We start from the raw sequence: 26,215 nt of genomic DNA, 5'->3' as shown, positions 1-26,215 counted from the left end.
TCTCTGTGGTTTTTGGAGCCTGTCCTGGAACTAGCTCTTGTAGACCAGGCTGGTCTCGAACTCACAGAGATCCGCCTGCCTCTGCCTCCCGGGTGCTGGGATTAAAGGCGTGCGCCACCACCGCCCGGCCTTTGCAACCATTTTTGAGCCTTTTTTTGAGACAATTTTTCTATGTAGGCCTCGCTGTCCTGCAGCTTACTACGTAGATCAGGCTGTCCTCCATCTTCGTGTGGTACCACACCCACCTCTAAGCCATTTTTTGTTGTTGTTGTTGTTTTGTTTTGTTTTTTGAGACAGGGTTTCACTTTGTAGCCCTGGCTGTCCTGGAACTCATTCATTCTGTAGACTGGCCTGGCCTAGAACTCTTGAGATCTGCCTGCTTCTTGCCTCCGAAGTGTGGGATCAAAGGTGTGCGCCCGCCAGTATGCCCAGCTCTTATTAGATCCTTTCACTCCTCCTGTTACATTGTCAACACCACAGGCTGGAAGTAAGGAGATGGTCCTGCTAGTTAACATGGTCATTTCATACTGGGTCCCCCTAAGCCCATACTTTAGGGTATTCAGTCTTCCTAGGTTGGGTGTGATGGAACTGTAATTCCTGCTCTCGGACTGATACTGCAGCTAGAGGTAGCCTGTGCTCCCTAGTGAGGCACTGTCTCGAAATGTAGACAGCCTTCCACCGAAATGAAAGCCAACCAGTAAAGATCCCCAAGCAGCCAATGGAACAAAGCAAGCAGTACTGCTCTGCCTCTTGACCATCCATCTCTCTGTACTCTGATCACTACTGATACTGCTCAAATAGCAGTTTCTATAAATAGAGATTTAGAGTAGTTTACAAAATTGAGCTAGCTGGAGGGCCTAATTTAGCTTTAATGAATAGTGTTTCCTATTTTTCTAGTGCTTGGGTTTGATAACTAAGCATTTTTTTTTTTTTGATTTGGGCATTGGGTAGAGAGATGGATAGGCTGCAGTGGCACAGGCTTAAGAACTATAGAGAGCAAAGATGGCAAATTTATTCTGTGAAGTAAATTTCTACAAAACTTGGGCAATCTAGTGACTTCATTTGACTCATATTTTCTTTTATTTGTTTTTTGTTTGAGACAGTGTCTCATTCTAGCTCTGGCTGATCTGGATCTCACTATGAAGGCCTGACTTCCTGCCTTTGCTTTTCCAGTGCTGGGGTGACAGGCATGTGCTAATATGCCTGGTATTTTGACTTAAATTTTTATGCATATGTTTACATATGTGTGTGTGTTTTTTTTTAAATGATTTATTTATTTTTATGTGCATTGGTGTTTTGCCTACGTGTGTGTGTGTGTGTGTGTGTGTGTGTGTGTGTGAGGTAGGTCTCCTGGAACTGAAGTTCCAGACGGTTGTGAGCTGCTGTGTGGATGCTGGAAATTGAACCAGGGTCCTCTGGAAGAGTAATTAGCCAGTGCTTTTTTTTTTTTTTTTTGTACACCTTATAAACTTTATTTAAAATTACACCAAAGGGACAAAGCAATAAAAAAAATTTTATTTATTTATTTTTTTATTTTATTTTTTTGGTTTTTCGAGACAGGGTTTCTCTGTGGTTTTGGAGCCTGTCCTGGAACTAGCTCTTCTAGACCAGGCTGGTCTCGAACTCACAGAGATCCGCCTGCCTCTGCCTCCCAAGTGCTGGGATTAAAGGCGTGCGCCACCACCGCCCGGCCAAAAATTTTTATTTTTACTTAAAAACTTCCACCTCCTCCCCTCCTCCCATTTCCCTCCCCCTTCCCCCATCCTCAGCCAGTGCTCTTAACCTGAGGCATCACTCCAGCCCCTGTGTGTGTATATTTTTTAAAATGTGTATGTGGATAATGTGTGTTTGTGGGGGCATGCATGTGTAATGACACATGTGTAGGCCAGAGGATAACTTTGTGGAGTTAATTTCCTCTTCTGCAGATACCCTATCACGGATTTATATTTTTACCCCAGATACATATACACATAAATATATATGCCCGCCGGCCCACCCGCCTGCCTGCCTGCCTGCCAGGGTCTTATAGCCCAGACTGGCCTCAAACTCACTGTTGTGAATCAAACTTGCTAAAATAACAGGTGACCTTCAATTTCTGATCCTCTTGCTTGTACCTCCCATGTGCTAAGATCACTGGTGTGCACCACCACCTCAGGTCATAAGTGCTGGGGATCAAATCCTGGGGCTCATACATATTCAGTAAGCACTCAACAAACAGCTATATTTCCAGCCTGGACAGAATCAATCTTCAAGAAACAATAGACTAAGAAGGTACAACTGAAAAAAGTATGAAATGGCTCAGCAGTTAGACACTTGCCATCAAAGTGGATAACCTGAATATATCCACATGGTGGAAGGAATGAACTGACTCCCACAAATTGTCCTGACTTCCACATACACTGTGGTATCCCCTTCCTAAGTAAATATAAACTCTCTGCCTTTTTTTTTTTTTTTTTTTTTTTTTTTTTTTGAGGCAGGGTTTCTCGGTGTAGCCCTGGTTGTCCTGGAACTCACTCCGTAGATCAGGCTGGCCTTGAACTCAGAAATCCACCTGCCTCTACCTCCCAACTGCTGGGATTAAAAGCAAGTTCCACCACTGGCAAAAAACAAACAAAAAACAACTTTTAAAAAAAAAAAATAGCTCAACTGGAGTCAGGAGTTAGAGCATGCTTTTAATCCTGAGAAGCCTGCTTGACATAGCAAGTTTCAGGGCAGTAAGGACTCTGTAGTGAGACCCTATCCAAACAAAACAAAACAGCCACAACAAAACACCCAAACTCAAGAGACTGGAGAAATGGCTCAATTGTTAAGAGCTTTGAGGAACCCAGACCCACATTCTTCTAGCCTTCACGGGCACCACACACTTGTGAACAGACATGTATATACAGACAGGTAAAATACCCATACACATATAAATAAAAATAAATAAATCTTCAGAAACAACTCGTCAGGTGTAGTTGTTCAAGCCTAAAATCTCAGTACTGGGAAGGCTAAAGTAAGAGAATTAACCCGAAGTTTAAGACAAACCTTAACTGAATTAGTAAATTCCAGGCAACCCTGGTTTGCCAGCTGAGAACTTGTTCAGAAACAACCCCCACCCCAAAGGAAGAAGAAACAAAAGAAAGTGAAAAGTATCCAGTAGATGGTTCTCATTAGAATCTTGGTTGTGTTTTTTTTTTTTTTTTTTTTTTTTTTTTTTTGGTTTTTTCGAGACAGGGTTTCTCTGTGGTTTTGGAGCCTGTCCTGGAACTAGCTCTTGTAGACCAGGCTGGTCTCCAACTCACAGAGATCCGCCTGCCTCTGCCTCCCGAGTGCTGGGATTAAAGGTGTGTGCTACCACCGCCCGGCCCTTGGTTTTTTAAAAAATATTAATAGAGCGGCCTTTGGTTTTTTAAAAAATATTAATGTATAGCTAAGTTAGAGGCTAGCCTGGGCTTATATGAGAATATGTTTCAAAAAACTCAGAGCTGAGCATGGTGGTATACACCTTCAGTCTTGGGAGGTAGAGACAGGCAGATCTATGTGTGTTCAAGGTCAGCCTGGTCTACAGAGAAAGTTCCAGACTAGCTGGGGATACAAAGAAAGTGGGTGGGAAGCACTGAGAAAAACAAAACTGGGACTGGTGCCACACACTTGTAATCTCAGTACTTGGAAGGTGAAGCGGGAGGATCTTGAGTTCAAGACCGGCCTGGGCAACATGAGACCCTTTTTCAGAGAATCAGGACAAAGTATAAGGGCTGAGGAGGTAACTCAGTTCATAAAGAACTTACTGTATAAGCGTGAGGACCTGAGTTTGAGTCCTAGCTTTCCTCAAAAGATGGTTCTATGGTAAGGGCTTGTAATCCTAATGTATTGACGCTCACTGGCCGTCACCTAGAGTAACTGTTAGGCCTTGTGTCTGAGTGAAAGATTCTGTTTCCAGACACAAGGCAAGCTTCCCTGAGAGATGGCACTTGTGACTGACGGGCTGCTTGTACACAGCACTGCACTCCCCCCACACCTGCGCTGTGCACCTCCAAAGAAAAAGATTTTGGAATTAATTTTACATCTTTGCTCTCTGAAATTTCATAATTTTTGGTCTTGAATGGACTGCATAAAACATTTAATTTCCTTACAATGGTCTTTTGACAAGCAGGATGACTAATGGGTGAGATGGGCAGGAGACTAAAGTGACATTGCCCTCTTCTTTGGTGGTGGTTAGTATGGTAATTCTATTTCTGTTTGGGTGCTCACCAGTGTTCTTCTCTTTTTGTTCCTGCAGGGCCTCTGCTCTCCAGGAGGACAAAGCTTTCAAAGCTGCCTGGCAGTGGACGGCGAGGTGAGATACCTGAAACGACTCTGTGGAGGAGAGAGGAAGGGTAGTGGGCTTCCAGGCAGCGCGATTAGCCACCCGGTTTTAAAGCAGTAACAGTGAGGAGAAAGCTCTGTCAGATAGTACCTTTATTTAGTTAGTGGCTTCTGGGGATGGAGCTGAGGGTCTCTTCTATGTTAGGCAAGCACTCTTATCACTGAGCTACATTTTCCTTTTACCATGTGGGTCGTGGGGCTCAAACTCAGGTCATTAGGAGTGGTGGTAAGGGCCTTTATGTAGGGTGGACCCAAGGGTTTGTAATGTTTGTAGCCACACAGAGACCAAGTCCAAATATTCCCCATCTTTAAGGGTTTGTGCTGCCACAGATTTTCTTTTTGAGATGGTCACAGCCCTTGGGGAGTGTGCCAGTTAGAGGGGAGCTCAAGGGCAAGTGAAACACTTGGAAAGGGTGTGTCATATTCAGGGAACAGTGGCCATTACCCATTTCAGTTGCCTTTTTTGGTATTTGCTCTTTATTGCTGTGGATTTTTTTTTGTACCTAAATGTGGGCGTCTACAACAAACTTCCCATACAGAATTCTTTTTACTGATTGGTATATATGTTTTGGAACAGAGCAGTGGAATTTTTATTTATTTATTTTTTTTGTTTTGTGACAGGGTCTCATCATGCAGCCCTGGCTGGGCTAGAACTCTGTATAGACCATGCTGGCCTAAATTCTTTTTTTTTTTTTTTTTTTTTGGTTTTTCGAGACAGGGTTTCTCTGTGGCTTTGGAGCCTGTCCTGGAACTAGCTCTTGTAGACCAGGCTGGTCTCCAACTCACAGAGATCCGCCTGCCTCTGCCTCTCAAGTGCTGGGATTAAAGGCGTGTGCCACCATCGCCCGGCCTTAAATACAGTGTTTTACAGTAGAGTCCAGTCTATTGAGTAGCTCTTGAGCAGGGCTAGATTCTGGGTTTAGGGAACAATAAATTAGATTGTAAGTGTCTTACATTTTTAGATCTTTGAGCTGTGTTGGAAAGATTGAATTGCCTGAATGGGAAAATTTGGTAGGAGAGTAGAAGAGAAGCTCTTTATTAAAGATTTAAAAATAGAATTCATTAAAGTCACAAATAGATAACAGTAAGATTTCTGTCTCACCCTTTCCTGCTCTAGGTTTGTACTCCCAGCTGTTGCTTCTGCTTACCTGCAAAAGATAATAGTATTTTGCCAGTAGGGTAAACAGTATTGACCTGCAGCACTGAGTATGTCAGTCTGTGTGATTTATCGATTGCACCTCAGGTTACCTTTCTCTCTCTCTCTCTCTCTCTCTCGCTCTCGCTCTCGCTCTCGCTCTCGCTCTCTCTTTTTTTTTTTTTTTTTTTAAAGAGGATCCCTTGTGATCTTAACAGCTTGAGAAGAAAATGACTTTCTTCCTGTTTAGGCCCCTGATGCCCCAGGCTGCCAGTGCCCTTTCCCTCTGTGGTGTGAGGGGGTGGAGGAATGTCCTGGCCTACCCTCTTCCATCCTGTCATGGGGTTCCAGGGATAATAGGGTCTATTGTGGGCTGTGTCCAAGGAATGGCCCTCCTTCAGTGTTTCAGCCTTTCTGTGGCCTCTGTGTCTGGGGTGCTGTGGGTCTAGGCTGTTTCCTTATGCTGTATTGCTGTTGAGGAGGGTTCTGAAAATTGTCCCTGGCCCTGCTCTCAAATATTTTGTTGTGCCTTGTCCATGCTAAGCAATCGTGCTACCACTGTATTACATCTCCAGCGTCATGTATCTTGATTGATATCCCCCCCCCCCTTTTCTTTTTTTTGGTTTTTCGAGACAGGGTTTCTCTGTAGCTTTGGAGCCTGGGCTGGAACTAGCTCTTGTAGACCAGGAGGCTGGCCTCGAACTCCCTGAGATCCGCCTGCCTCTGCCTCCCGAGTGCTGGGATTAAAGGTGTGCGCCACCACCGCCCAGCAACATCCCATTTATTTATTTATTTATTTATTTATTTATTTATTTATTTATTTATTTAATTTATTTTTTTTAGTTTTTCGAGACAGGGTTTCTCTGTAGCTTTGGAGCCTATCCTGGCACTAGCTCTTGTAGACCAGGCTGTCCTCGAACTCACAGAGATCCGCCTGCCTCTGCCTCCTGAGTGCTGGGATTAAAGGCGTGCGCCACCACCACCTGGCTATTTTTTGGTTTTTCGAGACAGTGTTTCTCTGTGGTTTTGGAGCCTGTCCTGGAACTAGCTCTTGTAGACCAGGCTGGTCTCGAACTCACAGAGATCCGCCTGCCTCTGCCTCCCAAGTGCTGGGATTAAAGGCATGCGCCACCACCGCCCGGCTTTTATTTTGTTTTTTGAAACAGGGTCTCCCTACATAGCCCTGGCTGTCCAGGAATACACTATGTAGACCAGGCTGGTTTAGAACTCACAGAGATGTACTTATCTCTTTCTCCTGAGTTCTGGGATTAAAGGCATATGCTACGACACCCTGCTTTTTTTTGGGGGGGGTCGCAGTTTGAGACAGGGGTTTTCTATGTAGCCCTGGCTGTCCTGGAAGTAGACCAGGCTGGCCTCGAACTCACAGAGATCTGCCTGCCTCTGCCTCCTGAATACTGGGATTAAAGGCGTGTGCCACCACTGCCCGGCACACCCTGAATTTTTTTTTTTTTTTTTTTTTTTCTCGAGACAGGGTTTCTCTGTGGCTTTGGAGCCTGTCCTGGAACTAGCTCTTGTAGACCAGGCTGGTCTTGAACTCACAGAGATCCGCCTGCCTCTGCCTCCCAAGTGCTGGGATTAAAGGCGTGCGCCACCACCGCCCGGCTTTGATAGACATTCTTATGAACTCCTTGTGGCCCTGAGCCTTACAGCAGATCTGAGGCCATATTTGGAGAAACAGGCCTGCTATTTTCAAGGGTGGTTGAGTGTGTAATCATAGGAGGTTGGGCCCTCCCCCTGGGCCTTTCACAGATGTGTTTGAATTGATGTGTTTGTGGATGAAATTGCATATTTAAATATATTTACTTATTTTGACTTATATTGATGCTAAAACTCACTGAAGATGTTAAATGTTAGAGTATGGTTCTTTAGAGAGGTAGGCAAGAGGTCTTTAACAAAAATCTTTTTTTTTTTTCCTGATTTGATGCTGGAGGGAGATTGAATCCAGAACCGTATACATGTTAATTAAGCATGTATCCTACCACTGAGATACACCCTTAGCCCCAGATTTCTTTAAAGAACAGATTTGTGGGGACTGGAGTGATGGCTTTTTTGGTTAACAGCACAGGCTGCTCCTCTAGAGAACCTGGGTTTAATTCCTAGTACCGATATGGCAGTTCATAACTGCCTGTAACTCCAGTTTCTGGGGATTTCAATACCTTTACACAGATATACATGCAGGCGAAACATAAATGCACATGAAATAAGAATAAATTATTAAAATGAGTATGTGTCTTGAACTAGGTTAATACAGTAATTTTGGGGAGAAAAAATAGATTTGTGCCGGGCATGATGGCACACACCTTCAATCCCAGCACTTGTGGGGCAGAGGCAGGCGGGTCTCTGTGATTTCGAGGCCAGCTTGGTATACAAAGTAAGTTCTAGGACAACCAGGGCTGTTACACAGAGAAACCCTGTCTCATAAAACCAACCCCCCCCCCCAAACTAGGTTTGTTTTTATTATGGATGTTTTTTCTCTGAGATCAGCTTTCTTGACCCTGGTGAGCCACTTTGTCCCTGGAGAAAATATATGAGGTGTTTTCTCTCTCTCTCTCTCTCTCTCTCTCTCTCTCTCTCTCTCTCTCTCTCTCTCTCTCTCTCTCTCAGGTTATTGGGTTCATACAGAGAGGTAGATGTGTAACCTGTTGTGCATTATTGGGTTCTGTGAAGGGTAGATGAACATGTAGGATAGTAGGCAGAGGGAGGGCTGAAGGCTTTGCTCTGATTGCAGGTACCTGGTGAAGCTTTGGAATACCTTTAGGCTTTGGAATGGTCCTAGAATTCCTTCTTGATCTTCTGCGTAAAAGATTCCATTCTCTACTTCCTGGTATCGCTCCTCTGCCTCCCTAGTGTCTCTTGTCTCCATTTATTTCCTCCCCTTTCCTTCCTTTTGTAAAATACTAGGCAAGTGTTTAACCAATGAAATAATATCCTCAGGCTGTCCTACTCCAACTCAACCTGTTCTATCCTCTGCCTGAGCAGAATGTTGTTTCTTTCTCTGTTTTAGGATTCAAAGTACCATATCATTTTTGCCAAATGAAGGAATAAAACATATGTACCCTGCTGAGTTAAGTTAGCAAATGCTGACACTTGTTATAAGAAGGGGTTTTAAGAGAGAAATCTATATAGGGCTTGGTGCTGTTGTGGTGTTGAATCATGACTTGTCAGATTAGGTCTGAGAAACTGTTGCTGTTGGGCAAGACAGGTAAGATTTTTGGTATGAGCCGGGCGATGGTGGCGCACACCTTTAATCCCAGCACTCGGGAGGCAGAGGCAGGCGGATCTCTGTGAGTTCGAGACCAGCCTGGTCTACAGAGCTAGTTCCAGGACAGGCTCCAAAGCCACAGAGAAACCCTGTCTCGAAAAACCAAAAAAAAAAAAAAAAAAAAAAAAAGATTTTTGGTATGAGCATCATGATGTTGGACAGTGATAGCAGGACCTTCAGCAGAGAAACCTGGACTTGAGAAGGAAATCCTCCCTCATGTGACTTTAGGGAAGGGCTTTGGTTTCTTTCTCTTTCTTTTCCTTTTTTTCTCCAAGATGGGGTTTTCCTGTGTAGTCCTGGCTTTCCTGGGAACTCACTCATTAGGGTGATCTGAATGGTGCCTCTGGCCTCTGTCTGATAATTAGTACTTGTTATCTGCCCATTTTATTTTGGTATAAATTATGAGTTTGATATCCAGTAAAAGATGAAGAAATGACTCAGTGCTTAAGAGCAGTTACTGCCTTGCCTTTTTTTTTTTTTGGTTTTGTTTTGTTTTCGAGACAAGGTTTCTCTGTAGTTTTGGTGCCTATAGACCAGGCTGGCCTTGCACTCACAGAGATGTGCCTGCCTCTGGGATTAAAGGCGTGTGCCACCACCACCTGGCTGAGCAGTTACTGCTTTAAGAGAGGGAGGACCTGGGTTGGATTCCCAGCACCCACATGATGGTGACTATAATTTTTTTCTTTTGTTGTTATTATTGCTATTTGTTTTTATTTATTTATTTATTTATTTATTTATTTATTTTATTTTTTGGTTTTTCAAGATAGAGTTTCTCTGTGTCCTGGCTGCCCTGGAACTTAATATGTAGACCAGTCTTGTCTAGAACTTACAGAGATCCATCTACCTCTGTTTCTTGAGTGCTGGTAAGAAAGGCATGCACTACCACCCCAGCCCTAAAATAAATAATAAATAAGGGTGGGTCTGTCCCCCCCGCCCCCCCGAAGGCAGGGTTTCTCTGTGTAGCAGCCCTAGCTGTCCTGGAACTAGTACTGGGATTAAAGGCCTGCGCCACCACCACCCGGCTCCTAGCTCTCTTGGAACTTGCTTTGTAGACCAGACTGGCCCTGAACTCACTGAGCTCCACTGCCTTTGCCTCCCAAGTGCTGGGATCAAAGGTGTGAATGACCACTGCCCTGGCCAGTAAGTACATTGTGAGGAAAAAGGAAACAAACAGGGCCTGGAGAGTGGGTCAGTGGTTAAGAGAGCTTGCTGCAGCCCAGCAGTGGTGGGACATGCCTGGGGTAGGAGGAAGAGCTGATGGCCTCTGTCTACTTATGGATATCACAGTATGTGCCATACGTTCATCTCCCCGAAGACACAGTGGCTGAGGGTCGGGAACAGAAATGAATAAGGGACAAGACAGCTTGATCTCATATCCAGAACAGCCTGTTTTTAAGAAACCAATGACAAGAGGTATATCTAAATGGTAGAGTATGTGCTTAATTAGCATGGACATAGTCCCTAGTTTAGTCCCAATCCCCAAACCAAAATGAAGTGGAAGGAAGTATATTTCTACCATGGCACTGCAATACAGACTGTTTACTTTTGTGGAGTGATAATACTGGTAGTTTTATTTCAGATTTGGATCTAGGGTAGAGAAAGCAGGACACCTAGTGGTATACCTGGTGATATCCATATTTCTTAGTTAGCTTGCAGATAGATACCTGTGCACCCTGATGTGTTCTCATGCAGAGAGGTACCACACCAGTGGGTGACTGGGTTAAGATTATTTATATTTTGCCAGGCGGTGGTGGCGCACACCTTTAATCCCAGCACTTGGGAGGCAGAGGCAGGTGGATCTCTGTGAGTTGGAGACCAGCCTGGTCTACAAGAGCTAGTTCCAGGACAGGCTCCAAAGCTACAGAGAAACCTTGTCTCGAAAAACTAAAAAAAAAAAAAAAAAAAAAAAAAAAGATTATTTATATTTTGTATATACTTTTTTGTTTTGAAACAGAATCTAACTGTGTAGCCCAAGCTGGCTTGAGCCCACAACATGTTTCATCCACCTTAAGTGCTGTTAGTTGTTTTTGGAGACAGTGTTTCTTTTGTAGACCATATTGGCCAAAACACAGAATCTTTCTGCTTTGTTCATGTTTGTACATGTTGGGGATTATTGGTGTGGGCTTCTGTGCTCGGTTGCAAGTATTTTTAACATTAATTTTTTTGACATTTATGTGTGTTTATATGTGTGTGTACATGGTAGGTGTGTAGAGGTCAGAGGATTACTTGACATTTATGTGTGTGTGTATGTGTGTATACACGGTAGGTGTGTAGAGCTCAGAGGATAACTTATAAAAGTTGTTTTATTTTCCATCATGTGGGTTCTGGGGATTAAGGTGAAGTTGTGTCAAACATCTTTACCTAGTTGGTCCTGAAAATATTTTTTTAATTTAATTTTATTTAATTAATTCATTAATTTACTTGAAATTTTTTTAGATTTATTATTTTACTTATATGTTTTGTCTGCTTGTATATTTGTGTGCCTTGCTAGTGCCTGGTGCCAGGGCAGGTCAGAAGAGGGCTTCAGATCTTCTGGGACTGGAGTAACAGAAGGTTGTAAGCAGCTCTGTGGGTGTTGGGAATTGAACCTGGGTCTTCTGCAAGAGCAACAAGTGTTGCTAACCTCTGGACCAATTCCCAGTCCCTGAATATACTATTTCATTTACTATATTGTTCTCAGCAATGTGCTTAGGCAGCAAGGATGGATCTGGTGGTGGGTGACACAAATTTGGGCTCTCCTTGTCCTTAGGCAAAAGGAAGAAATAAAGACAACAATTTTTCTTAGATGATATTTTTCAGAAGACTAGATTGGTCGTGGGATGTGTTCTGCCTCTAACAAGTGACTTCAGTCTGTGTGTGTTTCTGATTTCTGTAGTATAAAGTAGGTTGGAGGGCTAGGCCCATCCCAGAGTTTCGGGAAAGGGCCTTGCAGAGCTTACAGGCTGTAGTCTAGATTATTTTCAAAGCCAAGTTCGCATTTTGGGACGTAGCGATGTGTCTGTGGCCTGTAAAGCTTTTCCCTGTTTCTGATATGAGCCCTCAGGCAGTAGTGGAAACATTCCAAGGACTGACTGGAGTGGATTGCAGTAGCGTCTTGGTTTGGTCATGGTTTGGATAAGGGGAGGCAGGGATGTGAAGGATAATTTGAAAAACTGTAGAAAGAGATGGAAGCCAGATCAGAAAACATAAACATTGTTGAGAGGAGGGAAGAAAAGGTAATTCACAGTGAATGGAAGAACTTTGCTTGTTTGCTTTGTTTATTCCTAGACACTTGGAGGAATTAGATTGCTAGAAGGATCTTGTTGGGACAGTGAGAATACTGTGGGGCCAGGTGGGCTAGCAGTGGGACTCAGAAATGGCTGCAGAGACATTGATCAGCCTTGCGTTGGTAGAATTATGACAGAATAGGTAGAGCTGGTTCATGAATGGAAATGAGGCAGTGAAGTTAGACTGGCCATTGTTGAGGAATGGTGCTAACAGGTAGTACTATTGTGCTTTTTCAAGAAAGGTTGAAATGTTTTGTGTTGATAGAGTTGGGAAGGCATACAGCGAAAGAGAGACAAAATAATTTTTTTAAATATTTATTTATTTATTATGTATACAATATTCTGTCTGTGTGTATGCCTGCAGGCCAGAGAAGGCACCAGACCCCATTACAGATGGTTGTGAGCCACCATGTGGTTGCTGGGAATTGAACTCAGGACCTTTGGAAGAGCAGGCAATGCTCTTAACCTCTGAGCCATCTCTCCAGCTCCCAAAATAATTTTTTTAAGCTTTATTTTTATTATTTTAAATTTTGTCTGTGTGTTATGAGGTACTTGGTATGGCAAAAGCCAGAAGGGTCAGATCCTCTGGAGATGGAGTTAGAAGCAGTTGTAAGCTGCCTGATGTGGATACTGGGAATTCAATTTAGGTCCTCTAGAAGATCAGTACATGCTCATGCTTTTTTTTTTTCAAGACAGGGTTTCTCTGTAGCTTTTTTGGTTCCTGTCCTGGAACTAGCTCTTCTAGACCAGGCTGGCCTTGAACTCCCAGAGATCCGCCTGCCTCTGCCTCCCGAGTGCTGGGATTAAAGGCATGTGCCACCACCGCCCAGCTCAGTACACGCTCTTAACCCCTGAGCCATCTCCCTTAGCCTGATGGTCTAGTGGTTAGGATTCGGCAGTCTTCTCACCATGATCTGGGTTCAATTCCTGGTCTGGGAACCAGTGTTGTAATTTTATTTATTTATTTATTTATTTATTTATTTATTTATTTATTTATAATCAAGCCTTGCTTTTTTAAAAAAAATATTTATTTATTTATTTATTTATTTATTTATTTATTTTTTTTGGTTTTTTGAGACAGGGTTTCTCTGTGGTTTTGGAGCCTGTCCTGGAACTAGCTCTTGTAGACCAGGCTGGTCTCGAACTCACAGAGATCCGCCTGCCTCTGCCTCCCGAGTGCTATTTATTTATTATGTATACAATATTCTGTCTGTATGTATGCCTGCAGGCCAGAAGAGGGCACCAGACCCCATTATAGATGGTTGTCAGCCACCATGTGGTTGCTGGGAATTGAACTCAGGACCTTTGGAAGAGCAGGCAATGCTCTTAACCGCTGAGCCATCTCTCCAGCCCCCCAGTGTTGTAATTTTAAAAAGTGGCTCTAAGGCCGGGCGGTGGTGGCGCACGCCTTTAATCCCAGCACTTGGGAGGCAGAGGCAGGCGGATCTCTGTGAGTTCGAGACCAGCCTGGTCTACAAGAGCTAGTTCCAGGACAGGTTCTAAAAAACCACAGAGAAACCCTGTCCCGAAAAACCAATAAATAAATAAATAAACAAACAAACAAACAAATAAATAAATAAATAAATAAATAAAAAGTGGCTCTTGAGATAAAGACACCCTGCATTCAGTTGGAGGGGTTTTTGTTAAGGGAACAGGAGAGGGGAGACAGGCCTCTGGGGACAGGAGCAGCAGAAGAGAAGAGAGGGCAAGAAGGAGAGACAGGCAGAAGCAGAGAGAGAGAGAGAGAGAGAGAGAGAGAGAGAGAGAGGGAGAGGGAGAGGGAGAGAGGGAGAAAGGAGCAGACAAAGAGAGATGGGAAATGGGCAGGCCCTTTTAAAAGGGAAGTTGTGAATGTGCACAGCGTTGCTCTTAGTAGTGGCTGCAGCTGAGGACCCAAGGGCAGGCCAGTGCAGATGCCTGAATACTAACAGTCTCCTTAGCACCTGAGAATTTTAAAACTACACTTATTTATTTGTGTGTGCATTCATGCACATGCCATAGTGCTTGTGTGGAGGTCAGAGAACAACCTTGGGGAGTTGATTCTCTTTCCACTGTGTGGATTCTGAGGATTGAATTCTAGTTGTTAGGCTTGGCAGCAAGCACCTTTACCCATTGAGTCATTTTGCTGGCTTGACACATGAACTTTTGGTCATCCAATTAATGAAACAAAAACCTTTACCCTTTCCTGGAAGCTAATTAAGATATAGATAAAGGATCCAGGCAGTTGGTTATAGTCACAGTATCATCTTGATAGCCAATAGCTGTTGGAGAGTAGGGTTAATCACCTGAGCTGTGACTACTGGTGTTTCTCTAGTGGTGAACTCGACAGAACTGTTTGTCTGAGAGGCTACCTGGCTTGGCTTTCTTTCTTTCTTTCTTTCTTTCTTTCTTTCTTTCTTTCTTTCTTTCTTTCTTTCTTTCTTTTTTCAAGCAGTTTCTTTATTAATTAACCAACGAAATCGACAGATTGATATTTGACACTCCCACATCAGTTCGCTGTCTTTCATGTGCAGCTTGGAAGACTAAAAGTTTTTCTGGGCTGGTTTTATGTTTACTTCATCTTTGTGTTTCATCGACTACTTGTTATGTAGGTATGTGTGCACAGATGTGTGGAAGCTGGAGGACAGCTTGTGGGATCTACTTTGTCCTTCCAGCAGGTGGGTCCCAGAGATCAAATCTAGGTCATCAGTCTTGGCAGCAAGCACCTTTGCTAATTGATGAGTCTTTTGCCTGTTTGTAGCTAGTGCTTGGTACTCACAGAGTCAGAAGAGGGTATCAAATAAATCCCTTGGAATTGGAGTTATAGACAGTTACGAGCCACTATATGGATGCTGGGAGCTGAACCCAGGTGATCTGCAAAAATAACAAGTGCTCTTGACTACTAAACCATCTCTTCAGCCTCATGTTTTGTTTTAAGAATTACTTATTTATTATATATACAGTATTCTGCCTGCATGTTGTGAACCACCATGTGGTTGCTGGGAATTGAACTCAGGATCCCTGGAAGAGCAGCTAGTGCTTTTAACCACTGAGCCATCTCCAGCACCAGTCTCATGTTTTGTTTTTGAGGCTGGGTCTCTCTGTATAACAGAGACTAATTTTAACGTTGTGATCCTTCTGCACCTCTGAGTTGGGATTATGGGTAAGTACCATCATGTGTGCTGTGTAGACCTGGCTGTTCTGGAACCCACAGAAATCCACCTGTCTCTGCTTCCTAGTGCTCAGATTGAAGACATGTGCCACCACACCTGATTAAAAATTAGTTCTGAAACAATGCATTTTTAGGCATTGTAGTTTAATTTTATCTGCTTTTTAATTGGTTGTTTTTTTGAGACAGGGTTTCTCTGTGGCTTTGGAGCCTGTCCTGGAACTAGCTCTTGTAGACCAGGCTGGCCTCGAACTCACAGAGATCCGCCTGCCTCTGCCTCCCGAGTGCTGGGATTAAAGGCCTGCACCACCACCGCCCGGCTAATTGGTTGTTTTTAAAAGTCTCTCTAATCTATAGTTTTCTCCTCTTTTCTTTGCTCTACTGAAGAACTCGAGCCTGAAGAATTATGTTGCAGGGGGAGACCGCTTGTTCTTCCCAGCTGCCCGGCTAATTTAGCCCTGAAATAACCACACAGAAATTGTATTAATTAAATAACTGCTTGGCCCATTAGCTCTAACTTTTTATTGTCTAACTCTTAAAACTTAATTTAACCCATCTCCATTAATCTGTGTATCACCACATGGCTGTGGCTTACCAGCAAGATTCTAACCGGTCTCTGTCTCAGGCAGAGGATCCATGGCTTGCTTCTCTGACTCTGCCCTTCTTCCTTCCAGCATTCAGTTCTATTTTCCCCTTCTACCTAAGTTCTGCCCTATCAAAAGGCCAAGACAGTTTCTTTATTCATTAACCGATGAAAGCAACACACAAACAGAAGGAACTCCTACATCAGGGTTACAGTCCAGATTTAAGAGATTGTGTCTCAGAGTAATTTCTCTGTGTTATTTCTGTGAGCCAGCAGCTGGACACTGCACCTTCAGTTTTGGGTTTGGTTCCTTTAGTAAGGCGGGAAGGGGATATAGTTGTGTCTTCTCCTGTGGCAGTTTTTTGCTGTGTCCAGAACACGGCTTGTGTGGAGGGATATGGAGCCAGAGTGGAGCCAGTCCTACTTAGCAGTGGCAGATGTTGCAAGAGGAACATTTTGAATGCCTTTTGTGGTTGATTCACGGGGCTGGGTCACCTGTAGAGCACTGTCCCCACCTTAGCCCTTCCCACTTTTCTTCACGTTATTCTTTTCTTCACTTAACTCTGAGCTTCCCTGATTGTCATTTTCTGTTCCTAGTCTCATCTCTTCAGCTGTCTTTTCTCCCGTTCTCCTTTTGTTTGGTGTCTGAGTGGGTAAAGTTTGAGGCTAGGATACAGGTTCTTATTACTCAGGTGCTCACCACATAGGGGACTGTGGAAGTCTCTGTATCCTGTCTGTAAAATGAGGGACTGTTATTTATGTTATCTTAAAGATTTTCATTTTATAAACCTTTTCTGAATTTCAAGGCTATTTTAGAGGGCTTTTCTATTTCTTCATGTAGGAGATAGTTTTAGCTGTAAGGAAGCGGAGAAATGAGAATTCAATGTCTGCTTATATTTACTCTCTCAACTAGGTGGGCAGTCTCTGTGGGAAGATGATCATGGCTTTACTTGCTAGTCTGAACATCCAGTGATAGAAGCTTGCCTCACAGACTGGATACCTATCATGTATCTATGCTATCTTTATTTTACAGTTAATTTACACTTAAAATTTCATTATTTTACACTTAAATAATTAACATTTTTATTTATTGTCTGTGTATGCTGATCCATCTTGCCAGCTACATTTGTAATTTTGAATTCAAGTAAATTCAGATTTAATGTATATCATAGCGCAGGCTTAAGGTTTTTTTTTTTTTAAGTTTTTTGTCATTTGAGACAGGTTCTCACTATGTAGCCCTGGCTGGCTGTTAATTTGCTCTGCAGACCAGACTGTTTTTGAACTCAGAGATCTGCTGACCTCAGCTTCCCGAGTTCTAGGATTAAAGGCATGTATTACACTAGTACTCCCTGATTTAGTGGAGCTATAGCCTGCCTGCTACAGGTTTGATGGAGTCCTTTACTGCTTTGGTAAATTCCCAGCACTTTTTGTTTTCATGGTTTTAACCTAAGTTTTCTGAAGACTGCCCTTCAGGGAGAAGAATGTAAAGAATTTCAGTTAGGGAGGTGTGGGCTGTGTTCGAAAAAGGACTGGAGAGGCTGCTGGGTACTGCTGATTAGCCCTCTGTAGGAGTGGGTGTGAGGCTGCCAGCGCAGATAAGGTCACGAGGTGAGTGAATCTTCTCTATTGAAACTGAATCGCCATGATTTGATTAGGTCAGACCCACTCGAAAGGCAGGAGTCAGGTGCTGATGTTCTCTGGCTTTTTGGTTGGTAACAAAAATTCTAAGAGGGGAGACCCTCCCCTTATCTTAGGTGGGAAGATAGCAGCTCCCCCACTCTCAATTTATACAAAAACAACAATAAAAAACCCAGCCCAGAGACTTATTTCATTCTATAGCCTTTGAAAGTTTATTCATAAATGAAATTTCACCACATCTGTATAACCTAGTAGTAGTTGATTTTATTGATGCCACTGTTTTTTTTTAATTAAGCATAATTAATTTACAGTTAACAATACGAATAACCCATACATGTGAGCATGACATATTTTTGTTCTTCGATGGTGGGAATGTCAAAACTATTTTGGGCACCAGTTTCTTGGTTTGATTGCTCATGTACAAAAGTTATGCGGATCAGAAGGAAAGCCCAGGAGTGGGAGTGGACTAGTAGATACTTCTGTGTGTCCTAGCCTAAGACAGAAGGTTCTTTCCCAGTGTCCCACACTCTGGAGTGTGCAGTTTTCTGGGAAAGCTGGCGTCTCACATTCTTATAGAGCTTGCCTGTCATTTGGGGGTCAGCACACAGTAGACTTAGAGGTTTGGAAAGGCTTTAGTAAAGGGGGCTGTTTTGTAGAGCAAATGAGTCTACAGTATGAAGTGTAGATGTGAGAGCCCAGAAGCAGTCTCTGGCCTTTCTCTTCTGTGCCTGTTCCTCATGCCCTCAGCTCGGAGTTGTTCTGGGGGTTGGACTGTGAGGCATCTCAGTTTTTCAGGCTGGCTTGGAGGATACAACACAGGGAAGCAAACCCAGAAGCAAAGAGCTCCACAGAAATGTTATTGTTTGGAGTAATTAATCAGCTCATAATTCTCCATAGGAATTTTCCTTTGAGGAAGTCAAGTTTGGCTAGAAAAAACAATTACATGTTTTGATTCATTAGTTATCTGGAAACTGACCCTCCTATAGTCTTAGAACTAGCTATTTCAGATCCATTACTCCCAGCCTGAATTTATGGTACTTTTCTATGGCACATGCTTTTTTTTTTTTTTTTTTTTTTTTTTTTTTGGTTTTTCGAGACAGGGTTTCTCTGTGGCTTTGGAGTGGCACATGCTTTTTAATCAAGCAATATGAGAAGGGCCATCTTCTTTCTCAAGCTATTCAACTTGCTCCATTTTTCTCTCCTTTTTCTGTTCAAATTATTAATGAAGTGTTTGACAATAACTCAATACCAGTAAAAGTAAGGGAAAAATAACTTAAATTGTTAGGTTGGAATATGAATTGAAAGACATTTTGTCAGAATCTGTCAGTCCCATACCTAGGATTTTTATCTTCAGATATCTTTATAGAAGAATGTAAGAACGTGTATGTTATTTTTTATTATTTATTTATTTATTTATTTATTTATTTATTTATTTATTTATTTATTTATTATGTATATAATCTGTCTGTGTGTATGCCTGCAGGCCAGAAGAGGGTACCAGACCCCATTACAGATGGTTGTGAGCCACCATGTGGTTGCTGGGAATTGAACTCAGGACCTTTGGAAGAGCAGGCAATGCTCTTAACCTCTGAGCTATCTCTCCAGCCCAAGAACGTGTATGTTCTTGAAAAAAACATGTGCAAGGTGCTTAAACACTTGAATTTGTGTGCATATTGCTGGAGCAAATGAGGAAGTGATAATTATCTGGGTTTTTGTATGCAATGTTTGCATACATGCAAAGGAATAGTTACAAAGTATATGACTGAGCTTTGAGAATGATACTAAAAGCCAGGCAAGGCGGCACATGCCTTTAATACCAGTACTCAGGCAGAGATCTCCGAGTTTGAGGCCAGCCAGGTCTACATAGTAAGACTTTAAAAAAAAAAAAAAACTAAAACAAACAAAAATATTTTAAAAAAAGCTGGTTTGGTCTTGTTCTCTTGTAATCCCACTATATGGGACATTCAGGCAAAAGGATTCTTGAGAACTTGAGGCCAGCCTGGAACACTGTCTCAAAAATAATGATGTACAAAAAGAGACATACTTGTTATGTGTGGAGACTGAACTTTAGATGTGGAGGCTGACTGCAGAAACCTAGCCCCACCCTTAGCTTTGTCCAGGAAAGGAAACCTGTGTTTTGTTTGATTTTTTTTTTTTTTCCTTTTCTTTTTTTTTGAGACAGGATTTTCCTGGTTGTCCTGGAACTCACTTTGTAGATCAAGCTGGCCTCAAACTCAGAGATCCTCCAACCCTCTGCCTCCCAAATGCTAGAATTAAAGGCATGTGCCATCACACCTGGTTTATGATTAGTTTTTTTCAGTAATTGATTTTATGTTTGTTTGGCTGTATTGTCTGCATTTGTATCTGTGTACCAGGTGTATGCCTGTAGAGACCAGAGGATAGTATAGATTTCTCAGGAATGGAGTTATTGATAGTTGTTAGCCTCCATGGTTGTCTTAGTCACTATTCTGTTATTGTAAAGAGACACCATGACCAAAGCAACTCTTAGAAAATAAAGCATTTAGTTGGGGGCTTGCTTACAGTTTTGGAGGTTTAGTCTCCATAGTAGCATGCTGCATCCTGAGAGTAGGCAGAGAGAGGGAGGGGGAGGCATGACTGGCCTATCATACTTCCTCCAATAAGGCACCCCCCATCCTTTCAATCCTTTCTAATAGTGCTATTCTGTAGTGACTAAGAATTCAAATAGATAAACCTATGGAGGCCATTCTTATTCAGATCACCACAATGGGCACTGGGAAACCAACCTGGATTTTCTGGAAGCAGCAGTTATTCTTTACTGCTGAGCCATCTTTACAGTACCATTTAAACTTATTTTTGTGCGCTTTTGGGGATAAGTTCTCTCCTATTGTATGGGTTCCAGGTATTAAGGTCATCAGGCTTGGTATCTGGCTTCTTTACCCACTGAGCCATCTCAGTGACTTCATTCTCTCTTTTCTATCTGTACTTTTTTTTCTGAACCACTTGTGAGTAAATGGGAGACATGCCTCTTTATTCCTAAGTACCTAATTGCATATTTTCTAAGAATAAGAATAATTTTTTCTGTTAGCTGCACATAGCAGTTAAAGTCAGGAAATAATAACTTTTAAATAGTTTGGGACAAGGCTTTATTATGTATCCTAGCCTTGTCTCAACCTCCTATGTGTCGGTATTACAGAGATATATCACTATACCTAAATTTTATTTTTAAAATTTTGTTTTTGTGTGTGTGCGTGTGTATGTGCGTGCATGTGTATTCAGGTGCTCATGGAGGCCACATGGATCGTCGAGCTGGAGTTGCCCACAGTTGTGAATCTACTCACATAGGTGCAGGGAACTGAATTCTGATCTTTTGTTTTGTTTTGTTTTGTTTTTCACGACAGGGTTTCTCTGTGGTTTTGGAGCCTGTCCTGGAACTAGCTCTTGTAGACCAGGCTGGCCTCAAATCACAGAGATCCACCTGCCTCTGCCTCCCGAGTGCTAGAATTAAAGGCGTGTGCCACTATTGCCTGGCTTCGTTTATACATTTATTATGTATGTGTGTTTGTACATCTATCGTGACATGCATGTGGGGATACAATTCTTTTTGAGGTAGGTACCAGTATTATGTGTCTCACCTGTACTTTCACAGTGTCATTATTAGATTATCTGAACAGATCAAATCTGGCCACTGCTGTGACTATTCTGATAATTCTATGAGAAAAGAAAGGAGTTATGTCCGGGCGGTGGTGGCACACACCTTTAATCCCAGCACTTGGGAAGCAGAGGCAGGCAGATCTCTGTGAGTTCCAGGCCAGCCTGGTCTACAAGAGCTAGTTCCAGGACAGGCTCCAAAGCTACAGAGAAACCCTGTCTCGAACCCCCCCCCCCAAAAAAAAAAAAAGAAAAAGAAAAAGAAAGGAGTTAGATAATGGAGAACCCTATTGGGTAGGTTTCCTGAGGAAGCAGCATTTAGGAGACTGAAATCTACATGGGTAAGTGACGAGTTTAGGATTAAAAACAACCTACTTAACAAACAGATGCTGTAGCAGTTGTGAGCTACTGGGCCCATGTGGTATCAGTGGTGGCTCTAGCAAGTTTACTTAGGGAACTGGGCTTTAAGTCTGACTCCGCCTCCTGCTGTGGAGCTTAGTTCTTTTTTTTTTTTTTTTTTTTTTTTTTTTGGTTTTTTGAGACAGGGTTTCTCTGTGGTTTTGGAGCCTGTCCTGGAACTAGCTCTTGTAGACCAGGCTGGTCTCGAACTCACAGAGATCCGCCTGTCTCTGCCTCCCGAGTGCTGGGATTAAAGGCGTGCGCCACCACCGCCCGGCTGGAGCTTAGTTCTTAATGTTATATAGGAGACATTAGCTGTTCAGCAGGGTGACTAGGAGGATCTTGGGTCTCATGCCAGTCTTTTTTTTTTTATTTTTTATTTTTTGGTGTTTTTTGAGACAGGGTTTCTCTGTGGCTTTGGAGCCTGTCCTGGAACTAGCTCTTGTAGACCTTCACCTGCCTTTGCCTCCCAAGAGCTGGGATTAAAGGCGTGCGCCACCACCGCCCGGCTTCATGCCAGTCTTAATGTCACATCCAGAACATAATATTCCTCATTGTAGCTGTTGAGTGCAGGGTGAGCCAGTCTTTGGAACAAGCAGTGGAGCACTTATTCCGCACAGGCGCCAGATTAATGCCTGTTCTGACAGTGATGCTGTGAAGTTTACAATAATGAGAAAGCTGGCTTAGGCAGTGCCTTCAGGTATTTGAATCCAGGCTACTAAATCTTGGTGGAACAAGGGACTTGATTGCTGCCCTAAGGAAAGGCTGTATGGTCAGAGAGGTAGAAGGAAGACTCACTATCCAAAAGGGGGCTTGGTTGTTTGTCTTTCAGAGGTAGAGTCTCACTCTCTTTTAGTTACTTTTCTATTGCTGTGAAGAGACACCATGACCAAGGGAACTTATAGAAGAAAGCATTTATGGGGACTTGCTTACAGTTTCAGAGATTGAATCCATTGCCATCATGTCAAGGAGCAAGGCATCAGGCAGGTGCTCATGGCGGTGGAACAGTAGCTGAGAACTTACATCTGATACACAGGCAGGAGGCAGTGAACAAGATTGGGCCTTGTGTGAGCTTTTGAAACCTCAGAGCTCACCCTTGGAGTTTAAACATCCTTCAACAAGGCCACACCTCCTAATCCTTCCTCAAACAGTCTGATCATTCAAATATATAAGCATAAAGGGGATACTCTCATTTAAAACGCCACACACTGGTCCAGTGAATCTCATTCTTACAGTGCCTTTGCTTTTAAAATGATGGGATTAAGTATGTCACTACTTCTAGCAGTATGAGGAAAAGTAATTTTTGTCTATTTGTGCAGGCTAGTTTTTTTTTTTTTTTTTTTTGGTTTGTTTGCTTTTTTTTTGTTGTTGTTGTTATTTTTTGTTTCATTATGTATCTTTGGCTGTCCTGGGCCAGGCTGGTCTCAAACTCATAGCGATACACCTGCTTTGGCTTCTGAACTGCTGAGATTAAAGGTGTGCACCACTGTCCTCAGCTTGTTTTGGGTTTTAGAAAGCAGTTATTTGGGGCTAGAGCAGTGGTTCTCAACCTTCCTGTGACTGTTTAATACAGTTCCTCCTGTTGTGTTGGCTCCCAACCTTAAAATTAGTTTTGTTGCTACTTTATAACTAATTTTGCTACTGTTATGAACTGTAATGTAAATATTGGATATCAGGATATGTGAAAGGGCACCAGTACCAATGTCAGGCAACTTAAAACCACTTCTAACTCCAGCTCCAGGAGGATCTAGTGACCTGATTGGTTGTTGCAGACATACAAGCACGTATGGTGTATACACACAGACACATAAATAAAAAACCTTTAAAAAAAAAAAAGCTAGTCTTTGTAAGATTCAGGCTGACCTCAAACTTGGGATCCTTGTGTCTCAGCCTTCTGAGTGCTGCCGTAACAGTGTCTACTGTGTTTGGCTCCTCTGTGTTTCTTTAGTTTGTCCAGTTTGGATTTCTCAGTGCTCGTTCACTATGTGGTCTCTGTCTACTTGTTTCTCTTTCTGAGGTCCTGTGTATTTAAAGTGGGATTTCAACTGTTGAGAGCTGTGACACGTAATCAGAGTGTCGCAGTCTTGGGTGTGATCCTGGGAGCTGCTTATAAAGCTTCTGCCCAGCTGCTTCCACTGTGTGTCAGGTTTTAGAGTCTTGCTCTGAGCTTAGAAGAAGCTTTGTCCTTGGTTGAAGTAACAGCTTAGCCTTGCTTGCTTGGTGACAGAGCATTTGCCCAGCACAAGGCATCTCTGCACCTCACCCCCACAGACAACAGCCAGTTCTAAAAAACAAAAAAACAGAACAGAACATACTGTCCATTAGTTGAGAGTTTCTTGAAAGATGAATGCAACCTCTTTTCTGATTCATGCACCTCCTAAGGCCACCAAAACCACTCGTTTCTTTGGTGACTGTCCTCGTAAGACAAATGCTGATCTCCAACACAGGAAATGGAGAAACAAAGGAAAGGGGTGAATTTTGGTATGGAGCCCCATGAAGAAAAATGTTGGTATATATTCAGCCATCAACCAAATAGTTATTGAGCACTCACTTTGCAGAAAGAAGGGCAGATGTTCTAGGAATGAGCATTCTAGGTGAAGTGGAGCCTAATTGTGTTGTAGGAACAGCTCTGACTGTGTTCACGAAAGCTTGCTGTTGAGTGCTCATTATTCAGTAATGGTAAGGATTTCGGGATAGGAGAAATACGAATAGAGAAGTGAAGGAAAAGTGATCTTTCAGGAGAACCATGAAGGTTAGCCCTGAAGAAAAGTAGAGAACCCATGGGTGCAGTGTTCTGAGTTGGGCAGAAATGTAATGGCCCTGCTTGTGTGCAAGTAGAATGCAGGGCAGAATGTGAGAAGGCCATCCATATTTATTCCCTCCCTCCCTCCCTCCCTCCCTCCCTCCCTCCCTCCCTCCCTCCCTCCCTCCCTCCCTCCCTCCCTCCCTCCCTCCCTCCCATCTTTTGTTTTGTTTTTGCTCTTTTGAGACCGGGTTTCTCTGTATAACCCTGATTGTCCTGGAACTCACTCTGTAGACCCGGCTAGTCTTGAACTTGCAGAGATCCATCTGCCTCTGTCTTCTGACTGCTGGGTTTAAAGGAGCATGCCACCACCTCCCAGATACCTTGTTTTTTTTTTTTTTTTTTTTAAATATTTATTTATTATGTATACAATATTCTGTCTGTATGCCTGAAGGCCAGAAGAGGGCGCCAGACCTCTTTACAGATGGTTGTGAGCCACCATGTGGTTGCCGGGAATTGAACTCAGGACCTTTGGAAGAGCAGGCAATGCTCTTAACCACTGAGCCATCTCTCCAGCCCCGATACCTTGTGTTTTTAAGAAGTGTTTTAATATCTGTTGTCTCACCTTTATTAAGTAAAGTAAATTTGTATTACCGATTCAGAGAGTTTGTGCCTAGCCTCTGTGCTTGTCCTGAGGCGTCACACAGGTGGGGCATGAGTCATGAGAGTGATGAACACAGGCGCATATGAATTCTATTTGAGTGCCATCTTAGATGCTTGTGGAGTTTGGAGGCTTGTTGTTTGTGGCTCCATGATCATTGTCAAGTTTAATGTGTAGGGGCAAAAAGTATAACTCAGTGGAGAAACTTTTATGTAGTATATTGTGAGATCTTGGGTTCAAACACCTGAAAACATCAGACAGAACAGAGAAACCAAACAACTAGCATTTGATAATCAGTCTTTAAAAGCAAATTATGCTTTGGATCCCTGGATGAGTTAGAGGTGAGAAATAGGTTTGCAAACTCAATACTTGCTTTCTTTTACTGCTTAGCTCTTTTGTGTGTATCCTCTTGGCAGAAGTCTCAAGTGACTTTCTGAGGTATCTTTGTGGATTATTAATTTATTGAAGGAACTTAGTTTTTAAAAAAGACACTCCTTGTCTGATCTTTTGGTAACTGGTAAATGTTGAGTTTCTTGTTTCAGAGGCGTCTGGCTTCCTCCTGAGTGTCTGGAATGTAACAGGTTGTGCTCTAAGGCTGACAGAAGTCTGGGCTCCTGCTTTCTTCTTTGACAAGAAAATCGGCTCTGAAGAAGCATTTTTTTTTTTTTTTTAATAAAAGTGCTGGTCACAGGTTGGCTTCAATACTTAATATGTAGCAAAGGGTGACCTTGAACAGAATTCTGATCCTTCTGCCTTCATCTCCCATGCAGCATCAAACCTAGCTTCCGGCCTTTAGTTTTTTCTCAAACACACACACACACACACACACACACGTAAATAGAATCTTCAGGATATCTGTGTGCTACACCTAAAAGCCAGTTGAAGTAGGCTTGGTGATACACACTTAGACTAAATACTTAGGCTAAAATAGGAGGTCAGGATAGGAAGATCAATTCTAGGCCGGCCTGGGTAAATTAGCAAGATTGTGTTTCAAAATAAAAATAAAATGGGGCTAAGGATGTAGCTTTGCAAGAAAGTGCTAGCATGCCATGTACAAGGCCCTAAGTTTGAGCTCTCGTACTCCATCCCAAAGCCAATTAAAGATTCAGTGAGGAGTGCAGATAAAATACCCAGAGAATTAAGCTGGGCCTGGTAAGTCCTGATTATGAGTCTCCATCCATGTCTAACAGTGACCCAACTGAGACATTCAGAAGACTCCAAGACTATTTGGAAGAAGGAAACAGCACACATATCTCCCTCCCATGCCACAACAGATAGGGACACCTCTGAAAACTGTTCTGTAGTTGCTGCTGCAAACTAGTTGGGGTGTGTGAATCACAGCTGTTTCCTTTGATAGACAAATCTCGTGTATTTTCCATTCC

General features: G+C 42.8%; 1 protein-coding gene across 5 annotated transcripts in view; it reads left to right on the top strand.

Annotated features, from left to right (window-relative positions):
* The window catches only part of Dag1 (dystroglycan 1), a 65,806-nt gene that overhangs the window by 9,160 nt on the left and 30,431 nt on the right, over positions 1–26,215 (top strand). For 4 of the 5 annotated variants that reach the window (XM_057767325.1, XM_057767324.1, XM_057767323.1 and 1 more), the window contains exon 2: positions 4,262–4,318. The exons of the other annotated variant lie outside the window; for it this stretch is intronic. The gene's annotated coding sequence lies outside the window, so the exon portion shown is untranslated. The remainder of the gene's footprint in view (positions 1–4,261; positions 4,319–26,215) is intronic. 5 annotated transcript variants of the gene reach the window in all.

This window comes from Chionomys nivalis, chromosome 4 (assembly GCF_950005125.1).
Source record: "Chionomys nivalis chromosome 4, mChiNiv1.1, whole genome shotgun sequence".
NCBI lineage: Eukaryota > Metazoa > Chordata > Mammalia > Rodentia > Cricetidae > Chionomys > Chionomys nivalis.
The sequence above is the reverse complement of the archived record's forward strand: the minus strand, read 5'-3'. Positions and strand labels throughout refer to the sequence as shown.